Consider the following 14,476-nt stretch of genomic DNA (forward strand, 5'->3'; position numbering starts at 1 on the left):
TTGCCGATATCCTTAGCCTGAACCCAAGTCCTATTCTAAGCATACGCTTTGATAAAATTGAAATTTAATATTTAATATTCCTTAGATATCACCTTTTATAAAGTAGTTTGCAAGATTGTTGGTTAAAACTCAAGATTCAAGCAAGGAATTGAGGTTGAAGATGAAGTTTTCCTTTCCCTTTTTTCCCTCAAGAGAGTCGGCCAAGCTTGGAAGAAAATGGAAGGAATTTTGGTCAATTTGATTCTATTAAAGAATAAGAAAGATTGTAGTCAAAGTCAAATCTCCAAGGGTTACGCGACACTTGGCTCACTAACATTAATCCTCATTTTTTTTTTGTCTTCCAAAAGCTAAACTATCTAACTAACCTCTAATTATCCTTTAACACCTTATAAAATAATATTTCTTTATGCAAAACTCCTCCTTATCTTCAAAAATTTATCGCACTTGCTGCATTAACGGTCCCACTTCCATAATGCATTTCGAATTTAACATGAACTAATTAAACAAGAAAAATGATTTAAAAACTTGTCTCACTTATAAAATATCTAGGTAATTAAGGTAATAAAATAAAGCAAAGAAAATGTATTCAAAGAAATAATATAAAATAAGAAAATTTTTCGAATCCTCACACTCTCTCCCTCTTAAAAAATTTCTTCCTCGAAATTTCTCATCTTGATTAACAAACAGTTCAGGGTATTTCTTTTGCATTTCTTTCTCCACCTTCCAGGTTGCTTCTTCTACCCCATGATTTCTCCACAAGATCTTTACCAAGGGATTTTGCTTGTTTCTCAGTTCCTTAACGTTTTGGTCGAGCAACTGCACGGGTTTCTCCTCATAGGTGAGAGACTCATCTATTTCAATTTCTTTTGGTTGTAAGATGTGAGTTAGATCATGATGGTACTTCTTTAGCATTGAGACATGGAAGACGTCATGAATCCTTGACAAATTCAGTGATAGTTCGAGTCGATATGCCACCTTTCTAACTCGTTAGAGAATTTTGAAGGATCCCACAAAACTTGGTTGAAATTTCTTTCCTTTACCTGCCGTGACACTTCGCAATGAAGTGATGTTAAAATATACACAATCTCCAACTTCGAACTCCAAATCCTTTCTTCGATTGTCCGCATAACTCTTTTGCCGACTTTGAACTGTTTGAAGTCTATGTGCATCCTCCATCCATGACACTGTTGTTGGATCTAAAATCTTCCTTTCCTCTACTTTGTCCCCGTAAACAGACGATCGACACTTTCTTCCGTAGAGATCCTCATATGGAGCTATTTGAATAGCTGAATGGTAGCTATTATTATAGACAAACTCCATCAACGTCACGTGCTGGCTCCAACTACCTCCAAAATCCAAAATACATGTCCTTAACATATTCTCGAGGATTTGAATGATTCTTTTCGATTGTCCATCGGTTTGGGGATGATATATAGTACTAAGGTTTAGTTTGGTTCCTAAAACTTCTTGCAACTTTTGCCAAAATTGAGATACGAATCGGGGATCCCTGTCTGAAACTATACTCACTGGGACTCCATGCAATCTCACAATTTCATCCATATACAGTTGAGTCAACTTTTTCATAGAATACTTCATGTTCATGGCAAGAAGTGGGCCGATTTGGTTAACTAGTTGACGATTACCCAAACGGCATCATAACCTCTCTGCGTCTGTGGCAAGCTTGAGACAAAATCCATCGTTATATTTTTCCACTTCCATTCAGGTATCTCGAGGAGTTGTAACAAATCAGGGGATTTTTTATATTCGACTTTAACTTGTTGGCAGATAAGACAAGTTTGGACATATTGAGCAATTTTCTTCTTCATGTTATCCCACTAGTATAACGCTCTTAAATCCTGATACATCTTACTATTATCCAGATGGATCGTATACTTGGACTGATGAGCTTCCTCCAAAATTTTCTTTTTTAACATTGCATCCTTTAGCACCACTACTTGGTTCCGATATTTCAAAATTCCCTTGGAACTCAAATTGAAATCAGACAACTCCTCTTTTTGCACTTCTGTACCACCGAATCTTTCTTCTGAGCCTCTTTAATTTGATATAGTAGAGTGAATTTCACCGTTATATTTTCAATGATCACCTTCTGGCATTCAAGACAAGAATTCCACTCGCTAACTTTTTCTAACATATTCCATTCCTTAATCATTAATCCAGTCACTTGAGCCTTTCGATTTAAAGCATCCACCACGACATTAGTCTTTCCAGGATGATAGTTAATCGTACAGTCATAATTTTCTAAAAATTTCATCCATTGACGCTGCCTTATATTCAAGTCCTTCTGAGAAAATAAGTACTTAAACCTCTTATGATCCGTATAAATCTCAAAAGTTATCCCATACAAATAATGTCTCCATTTTTTCAGAGCAAAGACAATAATTGCTACTTCCAAGTCATGGGTCAAAAAATTTTGCTCATGACATTTCAACTTTCTAGAGGCAAAGGCAATCACGTTCTTATTTTGCATTAATACGCACTCCAATCCTTCTCTCGAGACATCGGTATATACAGTAAAACTATCCTTTCCATTAGGTAAAGGTAGAACTGGTGCCACAGTCAATCTTTTTTTCAATTTTTGAAAACTAATTTCACTTCTAGTATCCCACACAAAACTACCATGCTTTTTTGTCAAATCGATTAAAGGACCGGCAAATTTTGAGAAATCCTTAATAAACTGACGATAATATCCTGCCAACCCTAAGAAGTTACGAATTTCAGTGAAATTTTTTGGTCTCTTCCATTCAGTTACTACATCTACTTTCGCCGGATCTACGATGATACCATCTTTTGAAATCACATGTCCTAGAAAAGAGATTTTCTCCAACCAAAACTCACATTTGCTAAATTAGTATATAACTGATGTTCTCTTAAGGTCTGCAATACAATCTTCAAATGATGCTCATGCTCCTCTCGAGTTTTTGAGTAGACAAGAATATCATTGATAAACACGACTACAAATCAATCCAAGTACGATTTGAAAATCCGATGCATCAAATCCATATATGCGGTAGGGGCATTGGTTAATCCAAAGAGCATGATTGCAAACTCAAAATGTCCATATATAGAGTTAAATGCAGTCTTTGGTACATCCTCTTTCCTAATTCGCAATTGATAGTACCCCTGTCGGAGGTCTAATTTCGAAAATATCACTGCTCCTTGCAATTGGTCAAATAATTCATCAATATGTGGCAGAAGGTACTTATTTTTAATTGTTATATCATTCAATCCCCGATAGTCTATACATAACATTAAACTTTCGGCTTTCTTCTTAACAAAGAGTATCGAAATTCCCATGGAGATCCGCTCTCTCATATAAATCGTTGCTCCAATAAATCTTGCAACTGCAACTTTAATTCCTTAAGTTCGGCAGATGCCATCCGATATGGAATTTTAGAGATAGGTGATGTCCCCCGTAACAAGTCAATTTTAAATTCTATCTTTCTTTTCGGAGGTAAAATCACTAATTTCATCAAGGAATACATCCGGATATTCTACTTTCAACTTATTGGTCGGAGTATTTATTAGAAAATTTAGGAAATCTTGCGTTCCTTTACTTAGTAATTTTCTAACTCGAATACCTGCAATAAGTGCAGATGAGACTAACCTACCCCTTATATCTAACCTTAAGATTGTCTCCCTAGGTATGCGAAATTCTACTACTTTTCTCTTACAATCCAGTTGAGTATCATATTTAGCTAACCAATCGATACCCAAGATAATATTGTACCTCTTAATGACTAAATTTATTAAATCCCCTATAATTTTCTCTCTCCAATCCAATTTCATAATTTTTATAAACCATATTAGTGATCAAACGTTGATCACCCGTAGGAGTACTAACTTCTAGATCATATGACAATCTAGCAAGTTTCATATCAATTTCACACATAAAATTAGGGTTGACAAAGGAATGGGTAACACGAAAATCTATTAACATCTTAACTAAACAATGGAATACAGGGATCATACCTTCTACGATCTCAGATGAATCAGGGACCTGATGTTGCTCTAGCACATATACCTGAGTCGGCACTTTTGGTCTATTCCCGTCCACTTTTGACTGTCCAGAATTTGTCTTGGTTGACTGCTGGGTCCCATTCTCTTCTCGAGGTAGAACTAGACAATTGGCAATCTGATACTCGGCACTTCCACAGTGCAAACATTTTGTTTCTTTCCTCTAACAATTTTTCTCTGTATGATTCGACTTCCCACAATATCCGCAGGAAACACGGGGAGCTGATGCTGAACCTCCGTGTGAGGCACTTCTCTATTGTCCTCTCCTGCCTAAACCTCCTCTTGATGGGGCTCCCCTTGGTGTTCCTAGAAGTCTTATTCCGCCAGTTCCCCTTTCAAACTTAGGAGGTGCATTCTTATCCCCTTGTCCTGAGCTACTATCAGGTATACCCCGTTTTTTTGTTTGAAAGATTCTAACTTGTAGTCTCGCACTTTCAACTCGTTGGGATTTCTCCATGGCATCACTAAAGGTATTGATTTAGGCTACTGCTAAATTCTTTTGAATCTCAACATTCAACCCTTGAACAAATCGCCTTATTCGCCTTTGCTCGGTCACGATTACTTCGGGAGCAAAGTTAGATAACCTAATAAATTGAATTTCATACTCCGCTACAGTTTGAGCTCCCTAGCAAAACCTAATAAACTCATCCTCCCCTTTTTCCTGAATCAATGGTGGAAAATATTTTGCATTAAACTCTCTCATGAAATTTACCCATGTCCTCGGGATTTGCTCTCTTTCCTATTTTATTCATATCACATTCCACCAGGAACGAGCTGCTTCCTCAACTGGAAGATAGCAATGGTCACCTGTCTCTCTTCAGTATAATGCAAAACTGAGAAAATATCAATCATTTTCTCTAACCACCTATCGGTCACGTCAGGGTCTGGTCCTCTAAGGAATTTTGGTGGAAAAAATTTTTGAAATCATTCGAGAGCTCTATCCTCGCCCTCCGCATGGTTCCTTGAATTTTCGGGTTGGTTAATAGAGTTTTGCCCCTGACAATCTACTATTTGGGCTAAAAGATCAGTCATGCACTGGATAGCTGTGACTATTTGGGCGTTAGGATCGACCCCCGGTTCACGATTCTGTTCAGGTACTGGTTCACGATTACCCCCTTCATTCAAGAGTTGCCTAGATCCATGCCTACGGTTTTGTCAACTACGTTTATCCTCCATTTATTTTTAACCAATTTAGGATCACAGTACAAATACAATATTAAAGATATATAGATACATGGACAAGTCACAAGAAGTATAAACAAGTCAAAATTAAATATATTTAACACAACTTTATCATGCATGTCACACAGTAGCAGTCAGATACAAGCAAAAGCAATCCCATTAGAAAGGTAGTGGGGTCATAACAAAAACACAATGTACAAAACTAACCCCAAAACTATAAAAACATCCAATTAGAAGTTTTCCTAACTATCCCGCACATTGGATCAAAACATGGCTCATAGGAGCTCTAATTTAGTTCCCAATCGAGCTAATGGACTCTCTTTCGTGAGTAGAACTAGGTGCATCTCGCTCTCTAGGGGCTCCGTCACCCCGAACCTCCACAGGTGCGTTAGCGTTAATCACTTCCTGGATTAGTGCTTCACACTTATCAATAATACCTCCAGACCGATCCCTAATGTCTCTGACCACTCTAGTGAGGTGGTCATTAACTATCTGTAGCTGTTTTCTAAGAGCATTCGTCCTCTCCTACTCCATCATGATGTCTTCCTGGAGCTCCCGAATCTTGTTGGCCTATATCCTTATAATGCATCTTATCTTCACCATCTCAGTTTAGTCCCTAGCACCGTCAAGCCTAAGCCTCCTCCTCTCCTCTAATATTGCCAAAATCACATTATTAGTATAGGAGTAGTTTTGGCAACGACTACATCGTCTAGTCCGACTAGCAGTACTCCAACACCAGATCGATCCTCCGAGCCTCTCCTCGTAATCGATGACTCGAAAGCGCCTCCGAGACGGCTCATCTCCACCCTCTCCACTGGCTCAGTCCATAACCTACAAGAATAAACACAGTTTACAACTTAGGCAGGCTAATCACACTTAATGACACCTTAACACGTCAGACTAAGTTCCTTAGAATCAAATTTCTATTTCGTCCAAACCATTTTTAACATAAACTCTGATACTAACTGTGACAGCCCCACCTTCTATTAAGATGTACTTTAAAGGTTAGCGGACTGCTTGCATAACTCTCACCAAGACTACTAAACCGAAATTCACATTTACCACACCAAAATGCACAATTTAGCTTTAAATAATCAATCCATACTATATACAATGGAGTCTATAATGATTCAACTTAAAGTACAAGCCAGAGTATCCAAACTTATACAAATACAAGTGAGGTTTACTAATACAGAGGAGTTTAAACAAAAACAAACTATAACTAACTCAACTCTTTCCTCAAAATTCACGCTCCAAAAATTTTGCCCCCTGAAAGGAAAACAAAAGTAATAGAGTGAGTTTTCGCTCAATGAGGTGCCAAAAGGGTCACGCAGTCAAGAATCATACAATTACAATTTTAATCGATCACATATAAGTATCAAATAAAAATATAAGTAAACACCCCCACTTAGACAAAGTAATTCAAGTAAAAGGATACAGATGGCTCTCAAGTGCCAAGTTTCCCGTTGCATTAATTTGATCCAAACCAGTTGACACTCCGTCAATGTTTAAAGAAGCAAAATCATGACCATAGATTCCCACTTTATATCAGTTTCCATCCACCAAACATACCCCTTAACAGTGGCGGTAATACTCAAATATACCAAATATTAGAAATGTTTAGTGAATTAGTAATAGTTTCCTTATGGTTCGTCATTCTACCTCGACCAAACATTTGCTAGCTCGATTTGATTGACTACCAATGAGGTTTGATCTCAAATTTCACAATAAGGTCATTGGATATTATCTTCCAAACGACATCAACTCATGCACAAATAACAAATCCAAATTGCATGGCTAATCAATCAAATAGTCAGGGGAAACGAGTGTGATAAAGTACACCCTCATTCCGTTCAGGATAAACTAAAGTTACAGTCATTCAAGTCATAAATTTCAAGCATAAGTAAATCGGTTAAACAACAAGTCATGCGAGTGGTACACTCACCAATTCAAGCAAAAATAATGTTAAAAGTTTCCTTCCAAATTATGTCCTTGATCACCGACAAACTCTAAGAACAACCAAGGTAAAATAATTATGGTCCCCATATCCAAAACCAAGTGAATGGAATTCATAATTTAGGATAGACTATGAGTTGTATGCCTATCCAAGTTAACTACTAGTGCAAAGGTGCAAATGCGATTTTGGAGTGAAAAGAAACATTTGGACCTAAGAACATGAATAAACAAAGAGTCTTCATGTCAATTCATGGCTAGAATTTCCGGCAACAAAATAGCTAAGAAGACAACCAACCTCAAACTTAAAGTGAAAGAAATGCAACTAGAAAGCACACTAGAAGGAACCATCACTTTTCCTCTTACTTTTCACATGATTTCATCAACATTTCAGCTTATACGCTACCATCAAGGTGCACGCAAGAAATCACATGTAACCTAAATTCAAACCAACCCAAAATCATCCCTCTTATCTCACTTATTTCACAAGAGAGGAAGTAGTAAAAATTTCAGCAGCACTTCCCTTGTTTTCTTTACTTTTCTATCCAAACTCAACACCAAATTTTATCTCAATTCAACTTCAATCACAACCACAAGTCATAAGCTATTAAATACACTCGATTAAGGCCATAAAACCATCCCCAAATAGCCAATTCATGGCTCAAATATCAACCACAATAAAGCTTAATTTTGGAAACCCTAAGCTGAAATTTCAACTACAAGCTGAAATTTTCCTTAAACAAGCCAAACTAACATATAAAAGCTAGATAAATAACATGATAAAGCTATCAAATCATGGCCAAGTTCAAGCATCATATAAGGGTTGAAATTTAACCATCAAAGTTATAATTTTCATATCACCACTTCAAACCATGAATTTTTCCATGTAAACTACCAAAATCAATTTCTAAAACCACTAGTATGCAAGTATTAGAAATAAAAAGGGTTTCTTGCCATAGTTACCTTGAAACTCCAAGAAAAATGGAAACCAAGTGCTTCTTCCCCAAAAATCTCTCTACTAAAGCCTTTAACCTTCCTTAGATATCACCTTTTATGGAGCAGTTTGCAAGATTGTTGGTTAAAACTCAAGATTCAAGCGAGAAATTGAGGTTGAAGATGAAGTTTTCCTTTTCCTTTTCCTTTTTCCCTCAAGAGAGTCGGTCAAGCTTGGAAGAACATGGAAGGAATTTTGGTCAAATTTGGTTTTATTAAAGGATAAGAAAGATTGTAGTCAAAGTCAAATCTCCAAGGGTTATGCGACACTTGGTTCACTAAGGTTAATCCTCATCTTTTTTAGTCTTCTAAAGGCTAAACTATCTAGCTAATTTCTAATTATTGCTTGGCATCTTATAAAATAATATTTCTTTATGCAAAACTCCTCCTTATCTTCAAAAATTTATTGCACTTGCCGCATTAGCGGATCCCACTTCCATAATGCATTTCGAATTTAACATGAACTAATATGTACAAGAAAAATGATTTAAAAATTTGTCTCACTTATAAAAATATCTAAGTAATTAAGGTAATAAAGTAAAGTAAAGAAAATATATTCAAAGAAATAAAAAAAGTAATATAAAATAAGGAAATTTTTCGCATCCTCACATTATCCATGTATTGCGACGATTTGGTTTTGGGGAGAAATTCATAGACATGATATGGAGGTTACTGTCAAATGTTTAGTTTTCAGTATTTGTTAGTGGACCATCTTATGACTTTTTTAAGTCTCTAAGGGGTCTTTGTCAGGAAGATCCCTTATCACCAATCTTGTTTATTATTGGAGTGGAGGTGCTTTCTAGGGGGTTGATTTTTTTTATCCATGCAATCGAATTTTGTAGGTTTTAAAGTTCCTAATAATTGTCCCCGTATTACTCACTTGGCATTTGCGAATGATGTTATAAAATTTGCTAATAATGGAACAATTGTTACTAATGACAAGTAGTGATGGAACAATTGTTAAAAGAGTAGCCAATGACTCCACAATGATGGCAGACTTTAAAAACATTCTCATAATAGCATTTGACTCGCACTATTCGTTCTATTCTTAACTTCAAGAGAGAACTACTGAGAAGAGAGTCTTTAGTGAATAGCTAGACACCAGCTCAAAGGTATTGTAAGTTACAAGAAGGTCCCTCCTGGAAGTCAATCTCCTCTACTTGTCCTACAATGGACACTAGGAATTCACCATCTTCTCTGTTAATATATTCTAGTGGAAAGCCAAGAATGTGACAGCCCCACCTCCCCCTAAGCCGAACCAAAGGGTTCGGCGGACCGCCTGCCCAGCTCTCACTGGAACTCAGTCGTTCACTTCAGTCATTAAATAAATCCGGAATAAAACCACAGGAATACATATAGCAACAATTCAAACTTAAAGCGAAACTTATATACATTTCTATCTCAAAAGGGAGTACAAACGACGAATATATAAAGGTTCTCAATTCTTCATACGTCCAACCCGTGCCAAAAGGTAGGGCGAGAACCATAAAAAAAAAAAATCAGAAACTAGTCTAAGCTAGTCTATACCGGGCTCTCGTCCTTACTCGCCTTCCCCTATTAAGGAAAACAAAACTAAAGGGATGAGCTATAAGCTCAGTGAGGTTCTGACCGCATAATCACATAAGCAATCCAATACATTAACCATAGATAATCAATAAGTCAAGAAACATTTACAATGAAAGTGATAATAACACATTCGTTAAAAGCATACGTGCTCACAGGGAGCCATTCATTCATTCGTTCATTCATTCTCCTTTCATTCCCTTATTCCTCCAATCATTTGAAAATGCATTTTTGTAAATAAAACCCCTCATTTGCATTGACATTCGTTCATTCATTTCATTCACCCCCTTCTGGACGTTGGTCAGGCTCCACCAGACTACAAGGTAATACTCGAGTATACCAAACATTCACACAATGTCACCATATCGCTCGACCGAGTCCGCTTCTGATTCGAGTCGATCGGTAACGAAGGGTAGGGCCCAGTTCAGCCAAAAGGCTTACATTCATACACAAGTAACGTTTCAATCATTCAATCATTGAAAATTTTACATTCGTCTAGGTCGAGTGTGATAAAGTACACACTCGCCTGTAAAACTCGTTTTGGCAATCATTGAAGGCACTTAGCACATTATCGAATAATAATAACAAGCCGTGAAATCATGAAGTCAAGAACAATATAACAAACAAGGAACACTTACCTATTTACGCAAAATAATATCCAAAATATCTTGTCGAATAATACAGTCAGTCACCGATGAACCCTAATATAATCAAAAGAACACATTATGTTTCAACCGTCAAAGATTTAAGTGATTCAAAGAAATTCAAATACGTACTAGTATGAAATATAAATCTGGTTTTGGTAGTGAAAAGAGTACATTGAAACCAAAGGACATGAGTAAAATATTTGAAAAACTTATGCTCGCTCGTAAAACTTTGAAATATCCATTTGAGTCGAAGAAATGAAGAAAACGTATTTCTATTAGTCGTAAATTTTCATTTTTCTAAATGTACTAGTTTCGGCCAAATTCAAACTTATATACCTCGATAAAAGAAGACACAAATATCCTAGATGGTTCATATGGTATTCGTTCTCAAATCGTTACCTAATCCTTGAGTGTAAATTTGGGCAGCACGCCCTTTGTATTTACCTATTTTCTAGTCATTTATGGCTTCATTCTTTTCCTCAATCAATCCCAAAGTCATACACAATATAAATTCATCACAACAGCCGTTCAATAGGCTCAAAGTCATTCAAATACAAAATTTAGCTAGGAAAAGGATCGGAAAAGAGCTTTAAGCTAAGAAACCAAAAAGGCAGATTCACTGCTACTTAGCGTATCGGACATAACCGAAACTACGCTTATTGGATTGAAGTACAAGTTATACCATTTCGAAGTTAAGACAGAGAGCTACAACTTTGATGCAGACCACTTAATCCAGTTCGTAGTGTATCTAGGTCAAAATTTCGAATTACAGAACCAAAATCTCATTTTCAGGTTAGTTAACCGCACTATACGTAAACGACAATAACTCAGGCTATCGAAGTCCGATTGAGGTGTTTTCAATTGCGTTGGAAAGCTGAAACATAGGGATAAAAGTTTCATGTTTTGGCCAAAGACTGGTTTGGTACGGATCAAGATGAAAAACGCAGCCAACATGAAGAAATGTTAAAACTGTCTATTGAACGCTACCTCGGGCAGTCTCAAGGGTATGTTTGTCTTTTCACAAGCTACAGTACTCGGATTGGGCTGAAATTTTGCAGGAAACTATAAAACATCATTCTCTAACAACTTTCATGTTTTGTGCTAAGCCTAATTCGGCCTCTAACATGGTCAAACAGTGCCGGTCAGAACAGGGGAGGTGCAAAACCGAAAATCTGGAATTTATGCCTACAAGTGCCAATCTTCATATTCCCATCATAATCCATCTAAAGAAGAAAAAATATGGCTGTTCAATACAAACCCTAACTCACCAATTCTCCCAAAATCACTACAACTACTTTCATAGCTACCAATTTAACCAAATCATGAGTTATATAACAACTTAAACAAAAGTAAAAGAACCAAAGATAAGTGACAGCCAAAATACCTCAAGAACAAGCTTTCAAAGGATATCCTCCACCTCTCTTTGAAATTTCTAGTTCCTTAAGCTTCCCAAACTCTCAAACTATTGATTAATCGGTTTAGATTTCTTGTTTTCTCACTTAAGTGGATCAAACTCAAGATGGATTGTGGTTTCTTGCTCTTGGCTTTTCTTCCTCTCTCTCTCGGCTGGTGTACTGAAAATGAGGGGTAAATTGAGTAGTTTTTTGTGATAAAGATGGTGGAAATTAATTAGTCAACAAACCAATAGATGGCCGCCACTTGTTGCTTTAAGATTAACCTTCACATTTTGTCCTTTTTCCTAGTTTTTTTGGTCAAATATTTCGGCCAAGCTTAGCTGAAAAATGGGGTGATATTTTACACTCATATCAATGGTATTGTATGGTAGGAAAGTGGTGGTCAAATGGTGTGTTCAATCGGTAGCGAACGGTACCCGTCGATTCGAACCGTTTTTCCTTAAATCGCGTATACTAGGGTTCTAACTTCTAATTCACTAACTTTATTATTACTTCTAATCACTCTAAATCACCAAATTTAATCCACACTCTGCACCGGATAGTCACACTATGGATAAACGTAAAAACCCTAATTCACGCTAACTTAAAAACGAAAAGTGAAACCCTACTTTCTAGGTTCACTTGCACTTATTGTGGGTTGATTGGGTAGTAGGGTTATTATAAAATAATAATTTCCAAATAAAAGGGAATTTTTAAGAAAAATATAAGGAATTTGCACGTCCTCACAAAGAACTTGCACCATATTAAGATTTAAATGATTACTATGGAAGTGATGGTTGTATCAACAACCCACAGATGCAAGGTAAGAAGTGCACCATAAACCAAATATGGACAGTTATCAAGAATAAGTAACATATGTTCTACTGAAGAAAATCTAAATAAGAAGTTACCCTCCCTCAAAAGTACCTACACTTGTGGATGCCAATATAACTCAACCCACTCACATAAAATATCAATGCCAAGATGGCGATAGCCAGTTAGATAACCTAGGTCACAAAGATCAAATCTTGTTATATATCGTTAGATACTAGGGACTGGTGGACCACAAAAGGACCCCACCAAGTTACACATAGTTGGTTGGGTACAAAGGAAGTACCAAAAGGGACTTCACTACGTTCATTTGAGTTGTTGCTGCCATACTCTAATTCACAATTCTCAACTCATCCTAATAGATGAAATCTGCCAGCACATCCATTAAAATAGAAGAACCACCGCAAAGCAATGACCATTTACCAGACTTGGTTAAATGAAACTGAACCATACATAAGTGGAATATACCGGATAATAGATTCTGACATTCAAAAGTAGAGGTATAATATATGAAGGAGTAATGAATAAGAAAGGAGTAATGATAACATTGTGAAGATTCAAAGATGCCATTGAGTACAACAGAGGTTAGAATATGGAAGGAATAGGATAATACTTGAAGAAGAAAGACACTAGAAAATAAACGATATGCTTTGGTGAGGAAAGCTCCAAAAGGAGATATGCTCTCCCAAAGGAACTTTTAACTTTGTTACTAAAAGCCAATGCCCTCGCTCTCCCACTGCCCCGATGCAAAAATTTTTTTTTGTTAAAAGGCAAGAAAACAATAATATTATCATCATCTAGTTATGCTTAGGTTTGCCAATAAACTTGTTCAAGATATTAAAGTAGGAAATAGACTCCCTAGTGCCTTGTAATAGTTGCCACAAAGTATTGTTAAGACAAGGATTAAATGCACTAAATTGTAAACCTTTCTGAACTTTTTTTGTAGTTGCATTTTACTCTTCTGAACTCATTAAATAAGCACTTTGCCATCTATTTGATATTTTAAGACCAAAGTGCCCTTAAGATTTTATTTTGTTACTTTTTTTTTTTATTGATTCCCTTATTTTTCTTTTTCATTATTTTCTTTTATTTTTTATTTTTTTATTTTTTTTCCACTTCCCTCACGTCGCTATTTCGCTTCACTTTCCTTTTAGAATTACTTATTTTTATGCTTATTACAATATTATAATCATCATTTACTTATAATTTAATTTTTTTATTTATTTGTGCTCTTAGAAAATTTAAGACAAACTATATAACGTAAAAATTTGATATATCCCTGTCATTATTAAAAGGTATCTATTATTAGCAAATTGAATATTTAAAAAGATATAACAAACCAAAACTTTCAATTACACCCCAAATGGAAAAAAAGGAAAAAGGAAAAAAAGAAACTAAACTTAATCTTCCATCCTCACTTCATAATAAATTCAAAAATCTTTTTTTTTTTTTTTGCAATGATATTTGCCTAACCTACTCTTACACTTTGACAAAATAGGAAGACCATCTCTAATCCAAACTAGTTCATTAGCATGCTGGATGGACTTATTCCTAGAAAATCATCATGAAAAGAATGCAAGTGAGGAATTAGAACTCTTGATATTGAGTTGAAGAGAGACTTAACTCTCATGTTGCTGGATTCAAGTCTCTCTTAGTGGTTACTAGATAGTCTCATGGTACCTTATAAAAAAGAAAAAAAAAAAAGAGAAAAACCCAATAACTCCTTGTGTTGCACCCGTTAAAAAAAAAAAACTCATTCTGCACTCCTAAAAAAAATCCTATCAGTTATATTGATGCACTATTGGATGTTAAAAAAATCTTGTTAATTACATTGACACGCTATTAGATCTAAAGACATGATAGGAGAACACAATTTTA

This window comes from Coffea arabica, chromosome 5c (genome assembly GCF_036785885.1).
Source record: "Coffea arabica cultivar ET-39 chromosome 5c, Coffea Arabica ET-39 HiFi, whole genome shotgun sequence".
In the NCBI taxonomy this organism is placed as follows: domain Eukaryota; kingdom Viridiplantae; phylum Streptophyta; class Magnoliopsida; order Gentianales; family Rubiaceae; genus Coffea; species Coffea arabica.